Source organism: Arachis hypogaea, chromosome 6, assembly GCF_003086295.3.
Source record: "Arachis hypogaea cultivar Tifrunner chromosome 6, arahy.Tifrunner.gnm2.J5K5, whole genome shotgun sequence".
Classification (NCBI taxonomy): Eukaryota; Viridiplantae; Streptophyta; class Magnoliopsida; order Fabales; family Fabaceae; genus Arachis; species Arachis hypogaea.
The window spans coordinates 30,255,981-30,278,786 of record NC_092041.1 but is presented as its reverse complement, the minus strand read 5'-3'; the positions used below and the strand labels follow the sequence as shown (position 1 = coordinate 30,278,786).

Here is a 22,806-nt window from a genome sequence, read left to right as displayed (position 1 = left end):
TCACCAAGCATTCTCCTTGCATTATTATCATTATTATTTGCGGCTGCCATGTCCTTCTCCTGTTCGAAAATTTCTGAAAGGTTATTTCTGGATTGTTGTAATTTAGCTTCTCTTAATTTTCTCTTCAGAGTCCTTTCAGGTTCTGGATCAGCTTCAACAAGAGTGCCTTTATCCTTGTTCCTGCTCATAAGAAAGAGAAGAAAACGAGAAAAGAGAGAGGGATCCTCTATGTCACAGTATAGAGATTCCTTTATGTTAGTAGAAGAAGAAAGATGTAGAAGAATGAAGAAGGAAATTCGGATTTGTGGATGAAGAGAGGTGAAGAGAAGTGTTAGTAATTAAATAATTAAATAGAAGAAGAGAGGAGAGGGAGAGGATTTTCGAAAATAATTTTTGAAAAAGAGTTAGTGATTTTCGAAAATTAAAGATAAAATATAATTAAAATTAAAAATTAAAAACAAAAAGAATTTTTGAAAAAGAGAGGGAGAATTTTTGAAAATTAGAGAGGGAAAGGTAGTTAGTTGGTTTTTGAAAAAGATAAGAAACAAACAAAAAGTTAGTTAGTTGATTGAAAAAGATTTGAAATCAAATTTTGAAAAAGATAAGAAGATAAGAAAAAGATAAGATATTTTGAAATCAAATTTTTGAAAAAGATAAAATTTTGAAAAAGATAAGATAAAAGATAAAAAGATATATTTGAAAAAGATATTTTGAAAAAGATTTAATTTTAAAATTGACTTAGCTAACAAGAAACTACAAGATAAGATTCTAGAACTTAAAGATTGAACCTTTCTTAACAAGAAAGTAACAAACTTCAAATTTTTGAACCAATCACATTAATTGTTAGCTAATTTTCGAAAAGTTGATATAAAGATAAAAAAAAAGATTTTTGAAAATATTTTAAAAAATAATTTTGAAATTTTCGAAAATTATATAAAAAATGAAAAAGATATGATTTTTGAAAAAGATTTTGAAAAGATAAGATTTTTAAAATTGAAATTTTGACTTGACTTGTAAGAAACAACTAATTTTAAAAAATTTTTGACCAAGTCAACCCAAAATTTCGAAAATTTGGAGGGAAATAAGGAAAAGATATTTTTTTGAAATCAAATTTTGAATGAAAAACACAAAAATGACCCAAAACATGAAAATTTTGGATCAAGACACAAGATGCATGCAAGAATGCTATGAATGTCAAGATGAACACCAAGAACACTTTGAAGATCATGATGAACATCAAGAACATATTTTTGAAAAATTTTTGATGCAAAGAAAACATGCAAGACACCAAACTTAAAAATCTTTAATGCATGGAAAATATGAATGCAAAGATGCACATGAAAAACAAGAAAAGACACAAAACAAGAAATCATCAAGATCAAACAAGAAGACTTGTCAAGAACAACTTGAAGATCATGAAGAACACTATGAATGCATGAGATTTTCGAAAAATGCAAGAAAAAATTTTGAAAGCATGCAATTGACACCAAACTTAAAAATTGACTCAAGACTCAAACAAGAAACACAAAATATTTTTGATTTTTATGATTTTCTAATTTTTTTGTATTTTTATTAATTTTTTCGAAAAACATTTTTGGAAAAACGAAAAATAAAAGAAAAATTTTTGAAAAAAAAAAGATTTTTGAAAAGAAAATTACCTAATCTGAGCAACAAGATGAACCGTCAATTGTCCATACTCGAACAATCCCCGGCAACGGCGCCAAAAACTTGGTGGACGAAATTGTGATCACTTGTTCTTTCTACTTGTAGGATGTATACTCTGAGGGCATTGTTTATTTCCTTCACAATCTCGTTCAACTAACCAGCAAGTGTACTGGGTCGTCCAAGTAATAAACCTTACGTGAGTAAGGGTCGAATCCACAGAGATTGTTGGTATGAAGCAAGCTATGGTCACCTTGCAAATCTCAGTTAGGCAGATTAAAATAGTTTATGGGTTTTTGAAAATAGAAATAATAAAAAGAAGAAATAATAAAAGGGATAGAACACTTATGCAGATTCATTAGTAGAGGTATCAGTTAAGTATATGCAGATGCTGTATGGCTCAAGCACGCCTGCTCTTCTACTGCTTCTACTCAATCCTTCTTACTCCTTTCCATGGCAAGCTTTGTATAGGGGTTCACCATCAACTGTGGCTACTTTCATTCCTCACGGGGAAATAACCTGTGCGGCTGTCACTCGCACAGCTAACCAGTCTGGAGGCATCACCCATGGCTGATGGCTACATCCCATCCTCGCAGTGAAAACTATGCTAACGCACTCTGTCACAGTACGGCTAATCACCGGTTGGTTCCCGCTCCTACTGGAATAGAATCCCTCTTTTGCGTCTGTCACGAACGCCCAGCAGGTTAAAGTTTGAAGCACGTCACGGTCATTCATTACCGGAATCCTACTCGGAACACCACAGACAAGGTTGGACTTTCCGGATTCCCAGGATCCTACTCGGAATACCACAGACAAGGTGAGACTTTCCGGACCCTCATAAATGCCGCCATCTATCTAGCTTATACCACGAAGATTCTGTTGGGGAATCTAAGAGATACGCATTCAAGCTCTGTTGCATGTAGAACGGAAGTGGTTGTCAATCACGCACGTTCATAAGTGAGAATGATAATGAGGGTAATTTGACTCATCATGTTCTTGGGTACGAATGAATATCTTGGAATAAGAATAGAAGAGATTTGAATAAAAGAAAATAGAACTTCATTAATACTTGAGGTACAGCAGAGCTCCACACCCTTAATCTATGGTGTGCAGAAACTCCACCGTTGAAAATACATAAGCAAAGAGTTCAGGCATGGCCGAATGGCCAGCCCTCTCTAACGTGATCAAGGATCAAAATACAATCCAGGATCTGGTCAAAGACGTCTAATACAGTAGATAAATGTTCTATTTATAATCAACTAGCTACTAGGGTTTACATGAATAAGTAATTGATGCATAAATTCACTTCCGGGGCCCACTTGGTGTATGCTTGGGCTGAGCTTGATCATTCCACGAGCTAAGGCATTTCTTGGCGTTAAACTTTGAGTTATGACGTGTTTTGGGCGTTTAACTCCGGATCATGACGTTTTTCTGGCGTTTAACTCCAGACAGCAGCGTGTACTTGGCGTTTAACGCCAAGTTACGTCGTCATTCTTCGAATAAAGTATGGACTATTATATATTGCTGGAAAGCCCTGGATGTCTACTATCCAACGCCGTTGAGAGCGCGCCAATTGGAGTTCTGTAGCTCCAGAAAATCCATTTCGAGTGCAGGGAGGTCAGATTCCAACAGCATCAGCAGTCCTTTTGTCAGCCTTCTTCAGAGTTTTGCTCAAATCCCTCAATTTCAGTCAAAATTTACCTGAAATCACAGAAAAACACACAAACTCATAGTAAAGTCCAGAAATGTGAATTTATCATAAAAACTAATGAAAACATCCCTAAAAGTAGCTTAAACTTACTAAAAACTATATGAAAACAATGCCAAAAAGCGTATAAATTATCCGCTCATCACAACACCAAACTTAAATTGTTGCTTGTCCCCAAGCAACTGAAAATCAAGTAGGATAAAAAGAAGAGAATATACTATAAAGTCCAAAATATCAATGAATATTAATTTAATTAGATGAGCGGGACTTGTAGCTTTTTGCTTCTGAACAGTTTTGGCATCTCACTTTTTCCCTTGAAGTTTAGAGTGATTGGCTTCTCTAGGAACTTAGAATTTCAGATAGTGTTATTGACTTTCCTAGTTAGGCATGTTGATTCTTGAACACAGCTATTTTATGAGTCTTGGCTGTGGCCCTAAGCACTTTGTCTTCCAGTATTACCACCGGATACACAAATGCCACAGACACATAACTGGGTGAACCTTTTCAGATTGTGACTCAGCTTTGCTAAAGTCCCCAGTTAGTGGTGTCCAGAGCTCTTAAGCACACTCTTTAGCTTTGGATCACGACTTTAACCATTCAGTCTCAAGCTTTTCACTTGGACCTTCATGACACAAGCACATGGTTAGGGACAGCTTGATTTAGCCGCTTAGGCCTGGATTTTATTTCCTTGGGCCCTCCTATCCATTAATGCTCAAAGCCTTGGATCTTTGCTAAAATTTTCGCCACTTTTTTTTTTCACTGCTTTTTCTTGCTTCAAGAATCAATTTCATGATGTTTTTCAGATCATCAATAACATTTCTCTTTGTTCATCATTCTTTCAAGAACCAACAATTTTAACACTCATAGACAACAAGATCAAAAATATGCACTGTTCATTCATTCATTCAGAAAACAAAAATTATTGCCACCACATCAATATAATTAAATTAAATTCACTAATAATTTCGAAAATTATGTACTTCTTGTTCTTTTGAATTAAAACATTTTTTCTTTTAAGAGAGGTGAAAGACTAATGGATTTTATTCATAGCTTTAAGGCATGGTTTACACACTAATGATCATGAAGTAGAAACACAAAAACATAGACAAACATAACACTTAAAAACCGAAAACAGAAAGAAAATAAAGAACAAGGAATGAATCCACCTCTAGTGGCGTCTTCTTCTTGAAGGACCAATGATGTTCTTCAACTCTTCTATGTCCCTTCCTTGCCTTTGTTGCTCCTCCCTCATGGCTCTTTGATCTTCTCTTATTTCTTGAAGAGTGAGGGCGTGTTCATGGTGTTCCACCCTTAGTTGTTCCACGTTTTGGCTCAAGTCTTCTAAGGAGGTACTGAGTTGCTCCCAATAGTTGTTGGGAGGAAAGTGCATTCCATGAGGCATTTGTTGATGATGAACTTCCTCATGTTCTCCTTGGGGGCCGTGAGGAACTTCCCTTGTTTGCTCCATCCTCTTCTTGGTGATGGGCTTGTCTTCTTCAATGGAGACATCTCCATCTATGATAACTCCAGCTGAATAACATAGATGGCATATGAGGTGGGGGAAGGCTAGCCGTGCCATGTATGAAGGCTTGTCAGCTATTTTGTAGAGTTCATTGGCTATGACTTCATGAACCTCTACTTCCTCTCCAATCATGATGCTATGGATCATGATGGCCCGATCCACAGTAACTTCAGATCGGTTGCTTGTAGGGATGATGGATCTTTGGATGAACTCCAACCATCCTCTAGCTACAGGCTTGAGGTCCAGTCTTCTTAGTTGGACCGGTTTGCCTTTGGAGTCTACTCTCCATTGGGCGCCTTCCACACAAATGTCCGCAAGGACTTGGTCCAACCTTTGATTAAAGTTTACCCTTCTTGTGTAAGGGCATTCATCACCTTGCATCATGGGTAGATGAAACGCCAACCTCACATTTTCCGGACTGAAATCTAAGTATTTCCCCCGAACCATTGTGAGGTAGTTCTTCGGATTCGGGTTCATACTTTGATCATGGTTCCTTGTGATCCATGCATTAGCATAGAACTCTTGAACCATCAGTAATCCGACTTGTTGCATGGGGTTGGTTATGACTTCCCACCCTCTTCTTTGGATCTCATGTCGGATTTCCGGATACTCATTCTTTTTGAGCTTGAAGGGGACCTCAGGGATCACCCTTTTCTTTGCCACAACATCATAGAAGTGGTCTTGGTGGCTCTTGGAGATGAATCTCTCCTTCTCCCATGATTCGGAAGTGGAAGCTTTTGCCTTCCCTTTTCCTTTTCTTGAGGAAACTCCGGTCTTGGGTGCCATTGATGGTGAATGAAAAATAAAAAGCTTAGGCTTTTTACCACACCAAACTTAAAATTTTGCTCGTCCCGAGCAAAAAAAAAGAAAAAGAAGAGTAGAAGAAGAAGAAGAGAATTTGAGTAGAGAGGGAGAAGAGGGGTTCGGCTATAGGAGAGAAGAAGGGGTTTGTGTTGTGTGAAAATGAAGAAGAAAGGAGATGTATTTATAGGGAGAGGGGGGTTGGGATTCGGCCATTTTGGGTGGGAAAGGGTGGGGAATTGAATTTGAATGTAGTGGGGGTAGGTGGGGTTTATGGGGAAGAGGAGGTTGATGTGAATGGTGCATGGGGTAATTGGGAAGAGGTATTGAGGTGATTGGTGAAGGGTATTGGGAATTGTGACATGGATATTCAAATCACAAAAGTAGGATTAAGAGGGAAGGTGAGAATTGGGTAGGTGGGGATCCTGTGGGGTCCACAGATCCTGAGGTGGGGATCCTGTGGGGTCCACAGGTCCTGAGGTGAAAAGAAATACCATTCCTTCACCCTATAGGCGTGTAAATTGCCTTTATGCATCATTCTGGCGTTCAAACGCCCATTGGTGCATGTTCTGGGCGTTAAACGCCCATGTGATGCTTGTTTCTGGCGTTGAACGCCAGTTTCAAGCTTGTTTCTGGCGTTCAGCGCCAGATTGTCCTCTGCGTGCGCATCCTGGCGTTAAACGCCAGGATGTAGCTTGTTTTGGGCGTTCAGCGCCAGGAAGATGCTCTGTTCTGGCGCTGAACGCTGGCCAGATGCATCTTCTGGGCGCTGAACGCCGGCCCGTGCGTCCTCCAGGGTGAAAATTTTTTCTTCTGTTTTTTTTTTACTCTATTTTTAATTTTTTGATTTTTTCGTGACTCCTCATGATCATGTACCTAATTAAACACAAAAATAACACCAAAACAAAATAAGATAAAATTAGATAAATAAAATTGGGTTGCCTCCCAACAAGCGCTTCTTTAATGTCAATAGCTTGACAGTGGCTCTCATGGAGCCACAGAGCAATCAAGTCAATGTTGTCTAGTCCCAACACCAAACTTAGAGTTTGGATATGGGGTTTGAACACCAAACTTAGAGTTTGGTTGTGGCTTCACAACACCAAACTTAGAGTCTGACTGTGTGGGCTCTTCTTGACCTTGAACTGAGAGAAGCTCTTCATGCTTACTCTCTTTTGTCACAGAGGGATGGCCATGTGCTTGAAACACAAGGTATTCTCCATTTAGTTGAAGGACTAACTCTCCTATGTTGACATCTATCACAGCTTCTGCTGTGGCTAGGAAAGGTCTTCCTAGGATGATGCATTCATCATCTTCCTTCCTAGTATCTAGGATTATGAAATCAGTAGGGATGTAAAAGTCTTCAACTTTTACTAGCACGTCCTCTACTATCCCATGAGCTTCTCTCATGGATTTATCTACCAATTGTAATGAGAACAAGGCAGGTTGTACCTCAATGATTCCCAGCTTCTCCATTACAGAGAGTGGCATAAGGTTTATCCCTGACCCAAGATCACACAGAGCTTTTTCAAAGCTCATGGTGCCAATGGTGCAAGGTATTAAGAACTTGCCAGGATCTTGTTTCTTTTGAGGTAGAGTTTCCTGAATCCAAGTATCCAAATCACGAATGAGCAAGGGAGGTTCACTTTCCCAAGTCTCATTACCAAATAGCTTGGCATTCAGTTTCATGATAGCTCCTAGATAATGAGCAACTTGCTCTCCAGTCACATCTTCATCCTCTTCAGAGGATGAATAATAGTCAGAGCTCATGAATGGCAGAAGGAGATTTAGTGGAATCTCTATGGTCTCTGTATGAGCCTCAGATTCCTCAGGATCCTTAATAGGAAGCTTCTTCTTGCTTGGAGGACGTCCCAGGAGGTCTTCCTCACTGGGATTTTCGTCCTCCTCCTCCTTGATGCATTCGGCCATGTTGATTAAATCAATGGCTTTGCACTCTCCTTTTGGATTCTCTTCTGTATTACTTGGGAGAATACTGGGAGGAGTTTCAATAACTTTCTTACTCAGCTGGCCTACTTGTGCCTCCAAATTTCTAATGGAGGATCTGGTTTCATTCATGAAACTGAAGGTGGCCTTTGACAGATCAGAGACTATATTAGCTAAATTAGAATTATTTTGTTCAGGGTTCTCTGTCTGTTGCTGAGAAGATGATGGAAATGGCTTACTATTGTTCAGCCTATTGCGTCCACCATTATTAAAGCCTTGTTGAGGCTTTTGTTGATCCTTCCAGGAGAAATTTGGGTGATTTCTCCATGATGGGTTATAGGTGTTTCCATATGGTTCACCCATGTAATTAACCTCTGCCATGGCAGGGTTCTCAGGATCATAAGCTTCTTCAGAAGCTACCTCTCTAGTACTGTTGGATGCATGTTGCAATCCATTCAGATTTTGAGAGATTATGTTGACCTGTTGAGTCAACATTTTGTTCTGAGCCAATATGGCATTCAGAGCATCAATTTCAAGAACTCCTTTCTTCTGAGGTATCCCATTATTCACGGAATTCCTCTCAGAGGTATACATGAATTGGTTGTTTGCAACCATGTCAATGAGTTCTTGAGCCTCTTCAGGCGTTTTCTTCAGGTGAATAGATCCACCTGCAGAATGGTCCAGTGACATTTTCGAAAATTCAGAGAGACCATAATAGAATATATCTAATAGGGTCCATTCTGAAAACATGTCAGATGGACATCTCTTGGTCAGCTGCTTGTATCTTTCCCAAGCTTCATAGAGGGATTCACCATCTTTTTGTTTGAAGGTTTGGACATCCACTCTCAGCTTGCTCAGCTTTTGAGGAGGAAAGAATTTATCCAAGAAGGCAGTGACCAGCTTATCCCAAGAGTCCAGGCTATCCTTAGGTTGTGAATCCAACCATATTCTAGCTCTGACCCTTACAGCAAAAGGGAAAAGCATGAGTCTGTAGACTTCAGGATTAACTCCATTCGTCTTTACAGTATCACAGACTTGCAAGAACTCAGTTAAGAACTGATAAGGATCTTCAGATGGAAGTCCATAAAACTTGCAGTTTTGTTGCATTAATGCAACTAGTTGAGGCTTAAGCTCAAAGTTATTGGCTCCAATGGCAGGAATGGAGATGCTTCTTCCATCAAACTTGGATGTCGGCTTTGTGAAGTCACCAAGCATTCTCCTTGCATTATTATCATTATTATTTGCGGCTGCCATGTCCTTCTCCTGTTCGAAAATTTCTGAAAGGTTATTTCTGGATTGTTGTAATTTAGCTTCTCTTAATTTTCTCTTCAGAGTCCTTTCAGGTTCTGGATCAGCTTCAACAAGAGTGCCTTTATCCTTGTTCCTGCTCATAAGAAAGAGAAGAAAACGAGAAAAGAGAGAGGGATCCTCTATGTCACAGTATAGAGATTCCTTTATGTTAGTAGAAGAAGAAAGATGTAGAAGAATGAAGAAGGAAATTCGGATTTGTGGATGAAGAGAGGTGAAGAGAAGTGTTAGTAATTAAATAATTAAATAGAAGAAGAGAGGAGAGGGAGAGGATTTTCGAAAATAATTTTTGAAAAAGAGTTAGTGATTTTCGAAAATTAAAGATAAAATATAATTAAAATTAAAAATTAAAAACAAAAAGAATTTTTGAAAAAGAGAGGGAGAATTTTTGAAAATTAGAGAGGGAAAGGTAGTTAGTTGGTTTTTGAAAAAGATAAGAAACAAACAAAAAGTTAGTTAGTTGATTGAAAAAGATTTGAAATCAAATTTTGAAAAAGATAAGAAGATAAGAAAAAGATAAGATATTTTGAAATCAAATTTTTGAAAAAGATAAAATTTTGAAAAAGATAAGATAAAAGATAAAAAGATATATTTGAAAAAGATATTTTGAAAAAGATTTAATTTTAAAATTGACTTAGCTAACAAGAAACTACAAGATAAGATTCTAGAACTTAAAGATTGAACCTTTCTTAACAAGAAAGTAACAAACTTCAAATTTTTGAACCAATCACATTAATTGTTAGCTAATTTTCGAAAAGTTGATATAAAGATAAAAAAAAGATTTTTGAAAATATTTTAAAAAATAATTTTGAAATTTTCGAAAATTATATAAAAAATGAAAAAGATATGATTTTTGAAAAAGATTTTGAAAAGATAAGATTTTTAAAATTGAAATTTTGACTTGACTTGTAAGAAACAACTAATTTTAAAAAATTTTTGACCAAGTCAACCCAAAATTTCGAAAATTTGGAGGGAAATAAGGAAAAGATATTTTTTTGAAATCAAATTTTGAATGAAAAACACAAAAATGACCCAAAACATGAAAATTTTGGATCAAGACACAAGATGCATGCAAGAATGCTATGAATGTCAAGATGAACACCAAGAACACTTTGAAGATCATGATGAACATCAAGAACATATTTTTGAAAAATTTTTGATGCAAAGAAAACATGCAAGACACCAAACTTAAAAATCTTTAATGCATGGAAAATATGAATGCAAAGATGCACATGAAAAACAAGAAAAGACACAAAACAAGAAATCATCAAGATCAAACAAGAAGACTTGTCAAGAACAACTTGAAGATCATGAAGAACACTATGAATGCATGAGATTTTCGAAAAATGCAAGAAAAAATTTTGAAAGCATGCAATTGACACCAAACTTAAAAATTGACTCAAGACTCAAACAAGAAACACAAAATATTTTTTATTTTTATGATTTTCTAATTTTTTTGTATTTTTATTAATTTTTTCGAAAAACATTTTTGGAAAAACGAAAAATAAAAGAAAAATTTTTGAAAAAAAAGATTTTTGAAAAGAAAATTACCTAATCTGAGCAACAAGATGAACCGTCAATTGTCCATACTCGAACAATCCCCGGCAACGGCGCCAAAAACTTGGTGGACGAAATTGTGATCACTTGTTCTTTCTACTTGTAGGATGTATACTCTGAGGGCATTGTTTATTTCCTTCACAATCTCGTTCAACTAACCAGCAAGTGTACTGGGTCGTCCAAGTAATAAACCTTACGTGAGTAAGGGTCGAATCCACAGAGATTGTTGGTATGAAGCAAGCTATGGTCACCTTGCAAATCTCAGTTAGGCAGATTAAAATAGTTTATGGGTTTTTGAAAATAGAAATAATAAAAAGAAGAAATAATAAAAGGGATAGAACACTTATGCAGATTCATTAGTAGAGGTATCAGTTAAGTATATGCAGATGCTGTATGGCTCAAGCACGCCTGCTCTTCTACTGCTTCTACTCAATCCTTCTTACTCCTTTCCATGGCAAGCTTTGTATAGGGGTTCACCATCAACTGTGGCTACTTTCATTCCTCACGGGGAAATAACCTGTGCGGCTGTCACTCGCACAGCTAACCAGTCTGGAGGCATCACCCATGGCTGATGGCTACATCCCATCCTCGCAGTGAAAACTATGCTAACGCACTCTGTCACAGTACGGCTAATCACCGGTTGGTTCCCGCTCCTACTGGAATAGAATCCCTCTTTTGCGTCTGTCACGAACGCCCAGCAGGTTAAAGTTTGAAGCACGTCACGGTCATTCATTACCGGAATCCTACTCGGAACACCACAGACAAGGTTGGACTTTCCGGATTCCCAGGATCCTACTCGGAATACCACAGACAAGGTGAGACTTTCCGGACCCTCATAAATTCCGCCATCTATCTAGCTTATACCACGAAGATTCTGTTGGGGAATCTAAGAGATACGCATTCAAGCTCTGTTGCATGTAGAACGGAAGTGGTTGTCAATCACGCACGTTCATAAGTGAGAATGATAATGAGGGTAATTTGACTCATCACATTCATCATGTTCTTGGGTACGAATGAATATCTTGGAATAAGAATAGAAGAGATTTGAATAAAAGAAAATAGAACTTCATTAATACTTGAGGTACAGCAGAGCTCCACACCCTTAATCTATGGTGTGCAGAAACTCCACCGTTGAAAATACATAAGCAAAGAGTTCAGGCATGGCCGAATGGCCAGCCCTCTCTAACGTGATCATGGATCAAAATACAATCCAGGATCTGGTCAAAGACGTCTAATACAGTAGATAAATGTTCTATTTATAATCAACTAGCTACTAGGGTTTACATGAATAAGTAATTGATGCATAAATTCACTTCCGGGGCCCACTTGGTGTATGCTTGGGCTGAGCTTGATCATTCCACGAGCTAAGGCATTTCTTGGCGTTAAACTTTGAGTTATGACGTGTTTTGGGCGTTTAACTCCGGATCATGACGTTTTTCTGGCGTTTAACTCCAGACAGCAGCGTGTACTTGGCGTTTAACGCCAAGTTACGTCGTCATTCTTCGAATAAAGTATGGACTATTATATATTGCTGGAAAGCCCTGGATGTTTACTTTCCAACGCCGTTGAGAGCGCGCCAATTGGAGTTCTGTAGCTCCAGAAAATCCATTTCGAGTGCAGGGAGGTCAGATTCCAACAGCATCAGCAGTCCTTTTGTCAGCCTTCTTCAGAGTTTTGCTCAAATCCCTCAATTTCAGTCAGAATTTACCTGAAATCACAGAAAAACACACAAACTCATAGTAAAGTCCAGAAATGTGAATTTATCATAAAAACTAATGAAAACATCCCTAAAAGTAGCTTAAACTTACTAAAAACTATATGAAAACAATGCCAAAAAGCGTATAAATTATCCGCTCATCAATTCACTAAACCCCTTTCATTGGGTTAGGGAGCTCTATTGTAATTCAATGAATCAATAATAGTTTTCATCTTCTTCTTCAATCTTTTCTCTTGAATTTTGTTAGAAAGCTTCTCGATCTAATTCCATTGGTTAGTTGTCTTGGGAAAGAAACTATCCATAATTGGAATCCTTCGGAACCTTGGGAAAGGAATGGAGGATTCATGCTAGAGAAGCTTTCTCACAGTGAATTGGATTGGGGTTTGGATGGATATTGTGACATGTAATCCTACCAAACTGTGGTTCATGAAACTGTGTGGTATAATCAGTGATCGAGCAATCATCTCTTCTTATGAACATTTAAACCAAGGGATTGGGAATCTGTTTGTTTTTAGAGAGAATTGGTGAGCCAAGGAATTGGGATCCAATCATATAAGATTGCCAAGCAAGATTTAATGAATGCATTGGTTGAGGAAGAGATGAAAATGTTTTGATTCGGAGATTTCAATATCTCCTGACCCCAATGAACCCATCTCTCTGATCTATCCCTTTCTAGTTACATTCTGCAATTTCAATTCATGCAATCACCCCCAGCCCATTTAATTTCAGCAATTTACCTTCTCGCACTTTAATTCTCGTAATTTAAGTTTATGCAAATTTCAATTCCTTGCAATTTACATTTCCTGCCACATTTACTTTATGCAATTCACATCCAAAAGTTGATTCCGCTCAACTAATCAAACTTCTAATTAGAATTGCTCATTCAACCAATCCTTGTGGGATTCGACCTCACTCTATTGTGAGTTTTTACTTGACGATAACCGGTGCACTTGCCGGAAGGAATTTTGCCGTTTGTGCAATTTCCCTTAATCGTAGCTATACCCAGTTATAGCAACATCAAGTTTATGGCGCCGTTGCCGGGGATTGGTTTTCGATTGACAATTCTCAAATTGGAAGTTAACTAGATTGAGCATTTTTCTTGTTTTGTTAATTTAGTTCAAGTTACTTGTTGATTTTAATTCCTGCACTCTGTTATTTGCTTTTTCTTTCTTTATGCCTTTAAATTCAAGCAACTAACTCACTAACCCACTAACTATTTGAATTAATTCCTCACTGCTCTAACCAATACTCTTCCATTAACCAAGAGTATTCCACTTGTTTGTTACTTGTGGTGTGTTCTTGTATGACAGGTAGGAGAGGAGAGGCATCAACTCCTCCATATACCGAACCAGAGAGGACCCTTCATAGACTTAGAAGGGAAGCAAGAAGGAAGAGGGTACTGGGAGAAGAAGAATCTGAAGGAGAATCTGAGGACAACTTTGAGGAAGCTCTAGATCTCAACATGGATAGAGAATTTCACAACCATGAGAGGGATGATGGAAACAATGCCATTCCTGAGAGGAGGGTTCTTGGTTCATACATAAACCCAACCTCTGGGAATTGTGGTAGTAGCATTCAGAAACCACCCATTCAAGCCAACAATTTTGAACTCAAACCACAGCTAATATCATTGGTGGAAGACCATTGTTCGTTTGGTGGGAGTGCCAATGAAGACCCAAACCAACATCTCACTAAATTCCTGAGAATTTGCGACACTGTGAAGTCCAATGGAGTCCAGGATGATGCCTATAAACTGCTCTTGTTCCCATTTTCACTTAGGGACAAGGCAGCTAAGTGGCTGGAATCATTCCCAAGGGACAGCCTAACAACCTGGGATGAGGTGGAGAGCAAGTTTCTGGCACGTTTCTACCCCCCACAAAAGGTCAATAGGCTTCGATCTGAGGTTCAGACTTTTAGACAACAAGATGGTGAGACGCTCTACGAGGCATGGGAGAGGTTCAAAGAGTTGACAAGGAAATGCCCACCAAACATGTTCCCTGACTGGGTGCAATTGCACATCTTCTATGATGGACTTTCTTATGAATCAAGGAAGGCTGTAGACCATTCATCAGGAGGCTCATTGAACAGGAAAAAGACTGTGGAAGAAGCCATTGAAGTGATTGAGACAGTGGCTGAGAATGAATACTACTATGCTTCAGAGAGACACAACACTAAGGGAGTCATGGAGCTGAACCATGTTGATGCAATCCTAGCCCAAAACAAGGTGTTTGCCAAGCAACTAGCAGAGCTCACTAGGAAATTAGACACAAAGCAAGTGGCTGCAATACACACACAAGATCAAGAGGAAGTAAGCATTGAAGGAAATGATTGGGAAGAGGCCAATTATGTGGAAAATCAACAAAGGCAACCATATGATCCACATTCAAACACTTACAACTCAGGATGGAAAAACCACCCAAACTTTGGGTGGGGAAACCAGCAAACCCAACCACAAAACCACAAACCTTACAACCAACACAACAACTCCACATACCAAAACTCCAACCAAAGATCATACCAAGCCACACAAAACACTTACTCCCAACCAACATATCATGGCCAAAATAACCAACCTGCCCAATCCAATCCGAACCAACAATTTCAAGACCAATTAAACCGGATAGAAGGAAGGCTTGCAACCATGAGTCAAGACATAAATGAGTTGAAAAGCTTTAGGGATGATGTGAGATCGACCTTAAGGAACCATGGCGAAAAACTCAAGTGGATGGAGGCTCGAGTAGGAGAACTATCTCAACAAGCTCCCAAGTCAACTGCAGTATTCCCTAGTGACACAGAGAAAAATCCTAAAGGGGAACAAAAGGGAGTGAGATGGGAAGAATGCAAGGCCATCACCATATTGAAGGAAGTCTCAGAAGAAGAAGGAATCAGACCCTCAGAAAAAGAGCCAGAAATCTTGAAAGAAAGTGTGGAAGAAGCTAAGCAGGAAAGTGAAATGGAGCAAGCCAAAGAATTGCAAAAGGAAGGCATGCTGGGAACATACCAACCAAAAGCACCATTTCCTCAAAGGTTAGGAGGAGGTGAAAAAGGGGAAACATATTCAACGTTCTTAGAGACATTTAAGTCTCTCCACATCAATATTCCCTTTCTTGAGATTCTCCAGCAGATGCCTACACATATCAAGTACTTGAAGGAATTGCTGAGCAAGAAAAGAGTTTTGAAGGGAGGACAAACTGTAATCATGAACAAAGAATGCAGTGCACTCATCAAGAAGGATATGATCTCTAAGAAAGCAGATCCAGGAAGTTTTCATATTCCTTGCATCATAGGGGAAACAACAATTGACAGAGGATTCTGTGATCTAGGAGCTAGCATAAATGTGATGCCTCTGACTCTTATGAGGAAGCTACAACTGAATGAGGTGAGGTCCACTGATGTAATCATACAACTGGCTGACAAAACTCAAAAGCAAGCTGAAGGGGTAGTTGAGAATGTGCTGGTGAAAGTGGGAAATTATTTCTTCCCCACAGACTTTGTCATTTTGGACATGGAGGAAAGCTATCTACACCCTATCATTTTGGGAAGGCCATTTCTAGCCACTGCTAAAGCGCTCATAGATGTAGAACAAGGAGAGCTAATTTTGAGAATACAGGATGAACAACTCATTTTCCATGTTTTCAAACCTACATCTGAGCCTGAACCAGAACCTGAAAAGTCTAAGGATGATTATAGCAATCTGTGTTTGGAGGAGAGCAATCTAGCAACTGGAACTCTAAAACAATCCTTTGAAGGCAAACAAGAAGTGCAGGAGCTAAAGCCACAAGAATCAATAGAAACAGATCAGCAGGGTCCTCCTAGCATAAGGGTCAATGAAGAAATCTTTCAGAGAGAGGGAAGAATTGTAAAGAAGTTGCCAAGAGGGTGGAGAAACAAGAAAATTCCCACTGAAGGCTTCTCTCCGGGAGATAAAGTGATACTAAGTCATTATTTGCCAATTCCACCTGATCTCAAGCCCATTCCTTCCCAACTCCCTCAAGTGTTCACAATCAGGAAAGTTCTTTCAATGGAACATTTGGAAATCATGAAGGAATCAAATGGGGATGTTTCCATAGTGAGAGGAGAAGACATCAAGCACTACAATCCACCCTAACAAGGGACAACCGTCAAGCTAATGACGTTAAAGAAGCGCTTGTTGGGAGGCAACCCAACCTGAGGTAACACTCTTTTGCTGTGTCTTTTATTTGTTTCAATAAAGGGTAAAGTAGTTTCTGTGCATTGCAAAGAATTAAGTTTGGTGTTTCACACCAAACAATGAATTTGTGGATCAATAATTCAAAGGGGAATGTGTAACTCTAAGTTTGGTGTTCCACCGTAAAGATCAATTGAACACAACAACCTTTGAATTATATGAAAGGAATAACCATTCTAAGCAATCACAGAAATGCTTAAAATCCTTAGCAGCAACTTCATGCCAAGGAGAATTCAAGAATTCAAAGAACAGAGGAGTAAGTAGGAGATTAAGTTTGGTGTTCACACACCAACTTAAGACTCAGACACTTGCCCATACATCATTGAGCTAACCACTCAAGTGCTTGAGAAGCAAGCAACTTCATCACTAATTGCAGGAAAGGAAACAAGGATCTTAGAAAGAACATGAAGCAACAACTGGGAGAAGAAGGAGAAATCAAATTGTTTCCTGGCAACAAGGAGAAAACAAGAAATTTCACAAGGTGGTGTTGTTCCTTGACTATTCTTTAAAAAGCAAACAAAAGCATGCTTGTTCTGGTTTAAACTGTAATTGTTGAATCTTTCTGGAATGTGAAGTTTTTAGTATGTTTGTTGATTTACTGCTTGAATAAAGTAAATTGCCTAGATTGTTTGGATATAACTTCACCTACTTAATCAAATGCTTGACATGCTTGTTCTGTTTTCAAAAATAAAAGAAAAGTTTGAACAAAGGTAACTTGGCTCAATTAGTAACAAATCAAGTAGAATTAAGTGGTGGTATGCATGCTTGATTGTTAGTCAGCTCACTGGAAATTGAGTGTAGAATTATCATTTTTGTGTAGAAGTTGAATAGTGTCTATGGGTCTTGATGAATAAATGTCTTTGGCCATGAAAAAGAAAGAAAAAGAAGAAGAAAAAGCCACTGAAAAAGGGCAACCAAAAAGCAAGAAAATTAAGAAAATAAGCTAGGCACCAATGGTTTGAACTTCTGAGACAAATGCCTGTGGTGTTTATGTATTAAGGATATGCTTGGATGAATAGGTTCTGAGGAGTGTTTCAACACTTGGTAACTTGGGTTAACTAACCCGGCATTATCAACCAAAAGTCCATTATCAAGAGCAACCTAAATACAAAACATTTAGTCACACAAAGAGGTGCTGGGCACCAATGTCTCAAGAAGAAATGTGAATTAAAATGCCTGTAGTAGATATGTGTAATGCACTGATAAGAAAAAGAAAATGCCAAAGGCTTGTGCAACACATGACACTGAGCAAACAAGGAGCAAAAGAGCTCTAAGAAAAAGAAAAACAAAGAAAGGAAAATGTGCCAAAGACATAAGAATAACAAGAGGCCATAGCAGTGTTTGATGGATGCAATGAAAAAGTGATAATTCTACTTGATAAGAATGAAAAAGTGATGCTGCAACTTTCTACATAAAACCCTTCTGATGAACTTCAAATGTTGCTAATATAACCAATGTAATTGCTTTTTGTTTCATACTTTCTTCTCAAATAACTCAGGACTTGCTTAGGGACAAGCAAGTATTAAGTTTGGTGTTGTGATGCCAAGGCATCTTAGGCTAGTTTCACTAGCATTTTCTGTTAGTTTTAGTTGTTTTATGCATTTTCTTGAGCTTAAAGTAACCAAGAATGGTTAAATGAACAACAAGCAATGAATCATCCAAACATTATGATTTTGATGCAAATTCCATGAGTTTTTAGTGTTATTACTTGAATGCTATGAATGGATGATTTCTCATGAAATTTTGCAAGACTTTGATGCAATTGTTTGGATGATTTCAGGGAAGAAGAGGTTAGGCAAGGAAGCAACAAAGATCAATAAAGGAAGTTTAAGAATCAAATGGGACGTTTAAACTCCAGTTTAAGGTTAAACTGGAGCTTAAACGCCAAAATCATGAGAAGAGAGGGAATGCTGTAACTGGCGTTTAACCTCCAGTTTGACCTCAAACTGGAAGTTAAACGCCAGAATGAGAAAGGGCACTAAGAAGCATTCCACGTTTAACCTCCAGTTTGACCTCAAACTGGAGGTTAAACGCCAGAATGATGATTTGAACAAAGGGAGCATTCCACGTTTAACCTCCAGTTTGACCTCAAACTGGAGGTTAAACGTGTTCGACACTTTCTCCTCACCAAGAAGCATTTCCACGTTTAACCTCCAGTTTGACCTCAAACTGGAGGTTAAACGCCAGAAGTAAGAAAGGCACCAGGAGCATTTCCACGTTTAAGCTCCAGTTTAACCTTAAACTGGAGCTTAAACGTGTTATATGGAACAGCTTGACCATGCCTTCTTCAAACATAAATAACTTGAGCTACAAAACTCCAAATGAGGTGATTCAAAATGCATTGGAAAGAAGACATCTAGAGCTTTCCAAGCATATATGGCATGCATGGTGGATACTAAAAATTGAGGGAGAAAACAGCCCCATAATGTGCATAGAAGAGCATAGTACCAACATGCAATCAGGCCAGCTGACCTCTTCACCTTCCATGGAGTATAACTCGAGTTGTAGAACTCCAAATGATGCGCTTCCAGTTGCATTGGAAAGTAGACATCCATAGCTTTCCAACGAGGTATAATAGTCCATATTTGGCATCAAATTGGCAAGGTTGACAAGAGAACAAAGTGACGACTCAAGAAAGGGAAGTGTTTCCACGTTTAACCTCCAGTTTGACCTCAAACTGGAGGTTAAACGTGTTCGATGGTTATTCTGCCTCCAGGGTGTGTTCTTCATTTCCAAGTTTAACCTCCAGTTTGACCTCAAACTGGAGGTTAAACGTGTTCGATGGCTTCTCTCCTCCAGGGTGTTTTCTTCATTCCCAAGTTTAACCTCCAGTTTAACCTCAAACTGGAGGTTAAACGTGGTTGACCCAAATTGCCTCCAGGGTGTGCTTTCTTCATTTCCAAGTTTAACCTCCAGTTTAACCTTAAACTGGAGGTTAAACGTGCTCGACAATACACACCCCTGGGTTGCTTTCTTCCAATTCCACGTTTAAGTTTTAGTTTGACCTTAAACTGAAACTTAAACTTGAACTTAAACACCACCATTTGAAAAGGTTTCTGGGCCAATTATATTGAAGTTTAAGTTAGCAAATGAGCACAAAGATTAACTTAAACTTATTATGGCATGAAACCCAATTGAATATCATGGTTTGTGGGATTTGGGCTTGAAGAATTGATGAGTCTGAAACTTCAAATTGTTGAGCCTTGTGTCATTACTTGTTTATTACTAAGTTTGCTCAATGAATGTTGCAGAATTGGATCACAGTCTCATCAGGATTATGGACCATAAACCCAAAGCAAAAGGAAATCAAGGAAAGGCCTCAAAGCCCAAGGAACACAACAGAAGCTCAATTTAGAAAGTGTATAAATAGGGTAGAATTTAAGTTAGTGAGAACTTTTTTTGACACTTTAGAATTTTCATACTTTTGTAATTGAATTCAGAGCTATGATTCACTAAACCCCTTTCATTGGGTTAGGGAGCTCTATTGTAATTCAATGAATCAATAATAGTTTTCATCTTCTTCTTCAATCTTTTCTCTTGAATTTTGTTAGAAAGCTTCTCGATCTAATTCCATTGGTTAGTTGTCTTGGGAAAGAAACTATCCATAATTGGAATCCTTCGGAACCTTGGGAAAGGAATGGAGGATTCATGCTAGAGAAGCTTTCTCACAGTGAATTGGATTGGGGTTTGGATGGATATTGTGACATGTAATCCTACCAAACTGTGGTTCATGAAACTGTGTGGTATAATCAGTGATCGAGCAATCATCTCTTCTTATGAACATTTAAACCAAGGGATTGGGAATCTGTTTGTTTTTAGAGAGAATTGGTGAGCCAAGGAATTGGGATCCAATCATATAAGATTGCCAAGCAAGATTTAATGAATGCATTGGTTGAGGAAGAGATGAAAATGTTTTGATTCGGAGATTTCAATATCTCCTGACCCCAATGAACCCATCTCTCTGATCTATCCCTTTCTAGTTACATTCTGCAATTTCAATTCATGCAATCACCCCCAGCCCATTTAATTTCAGCAATTTACCTTCTCGCACTTTAATTCTCGTAATTTAAGTTTATGCAAATTTCAATTCCTTGCAATTTACATTTCCTGCCACATTTACTTTATGCAATTCACATCCAAAAGTTGATTCCGCTCAACTAATCAAACTTCTAATTAGAATTGCTCATTCAACCAATCCTTGTGGGATTCGACCTCACTCTATTGTGAGTTTTTACTTGACGATAACCGGTGCACTTGCCGGAAGGAATTTTGCCGTTTGTGCAATTTCCCTTAATCGTAGCTATACCCAGTTATAGCAACATCAGTTCACCCAGTTATGTGTCTGTGACATTTATGTATCCGGTGGTAATACTGGAAAACAAAGTGCTTAGGGTCACGGCCAAGATTCATAGAGTAGCTGTGTTCAAGAATCAACACACTGAACTAGGAGAATCAATAACACTATCTAAAATTCTAAGTTCCTATAGATGCCAATCATTCTGAATTTCAAAGGAAAAAGTGAGATGCCAAAACTATTCAGAAGCAAAAAGCTACAAGCCCCGCTCATCTAATTAGGACTAAGTTTCACTGATACTGTGGGATTCATTGTATATTCTCTTCTTTTTATCCTATTTTATTTTCAGTTGCTTGGGGACAAGCAACAATTTAAGTTTGGTGTTGTGATGAGCGGATAATTTATACGCTTTTTGGCATTGGTTTTAGGTAATTTTTAGTAGGATCTAGCTACTTTTTGGGATGTTTTATTAGTTTTTATGAAAAATTCATATTTCTGGACTTTACTATGAGTTTGTGTGTTTTTCTATGATTTTAGATATTTTTTGGCTGAAATTGAGGGACCTGAGCAAAAATCTGATTCAGAAGCTGACAAAGGACTGCTGATGTTGTTAGATTCTGACATCCCTACACTCGAAGTAGATTTTTTGGAGCTACAGAACTTTAAATGGTGCGCTCTCAATTCAGTTGTAAAGTAGACATCCATGGCTTTCCAGCAATGAATAATAGTCCAAACTTTGCTCGAGTTTTGACGACGCAAACTGGCATTCAAACGCCCCTTCTCTATCCTATTCTGAAGTCAAAACGCCGGAACTGGCATAAAAGTTGGAGTTAAACGCCCAAACTGGCATAAAAGCTGGCGTTTAACTCCAAGAGAAGCCTCTACATGTGTGAAGCTCAATGCTCAGCCCAAGCACACACCAAGTGGGCCCGGAAGTGGATTTCTGCATTATTTACCTATTTCTGTAAACCCTAGTAGCTAGTTTCATTATAAATAGGACCTCTCACTATTGTATTTTCATCTTTGGAATTTGACATCTTTGGAACATTTTCCTTAGACATTGGGGGCTGGTCTCACGGCCATGCCTACCTTCATCACTTATGTATTTTCAACGGTGGAGTTTCTACACACCATAGATTAAGGTGTGGAGCTTTGCTGTTCCTCGAGTATCAATGCAATTACAACTATTTTGTATTCAATTCAGCTTATTCTTTTTCTAAGATATTCGCCGCACTTCAACATGATGAATGTGATTATCCGTGACACTCATCATGTCACCTATGAACGCGTGCCTGACAACCACTTCCGTTCTACCTTAGATCGAGCGCGTATCTCTTAGCCTCCATTCCGAAAGATCAGAGTCTTTGTGGTATAAGCTAGAATTATTGGTGGCCATTCCTGAGATCCGGAAAGTCTAAACCTTGTCTGTGGTATTCCGAGTAGGATCTGGGAAGGGATGACTGTGACGAGCTTCAAACTTACGAGTGTTGGGCGTAGTGACAGACGCAAAAGGATCACTAGATTCTATTCCAACATGATCGAGAACCGACAGATGATTAGCCGTGCAGTGACAGCACATTTGGACCATTTTCACTGAGGACGGGAGGTAGCCATTGACGCCGGTGAAACCCGAACATACAGCTTGCCATGGAAAGGAGTATGAAGGATTGGATGAAGGCAGTAGGAAAGCTGAGATTCAACAGGAACAAAGCCTCTCTATGCACTTATCTGAAATTCTCACCAATGAATTACATAAGTATCTCTATCTTTAGTTTATGTTTATTTATCTTTTAATTATGGAAACTCCATAACCCATTTGAATCCGCCTGACTGAGATTTACAAGGTGACCATAGCTTGCTTCAAGCCGACAATCTCCGTCGGATCAACCCTTACTCACGTAAGGTTTATTACTTGGAAGGAGGTTGAAGAATGGCCATGGAGAGGAAGAAGACGAAGCAACGTCAGTTGCCAAGTTGGACCACCGATGTTGCCTCAAACATTGAGAGCGATAAAACAGAGGAGCGTCTACATAATTTGCTGATGCCCACGTTGGAGGCAACGTTGGCAAGTCAACGTTATCCCCAACGT

General features: G+C 38.5%; 1 non-coding gene across 1 annotated transcript; it reads right to left on the bottom strand.

Annotated features, from left to right (window-relative positions):
* Positions 1-14,104: 14,104 nt before the first annotated feature.
* LOC112700097 (small nucleolar RNA R71) lies at positions 14,105-14,208 on the bottom strand. The gene has a single exon (XR_003153019.1). It is a non-coding gene; the product is annotated as a small nucleolar RNA R71 (small nucleolar RNA).
* Between the last annotated feature and the right edge of the window lie 8,598 nt (positions 14,209-22,806).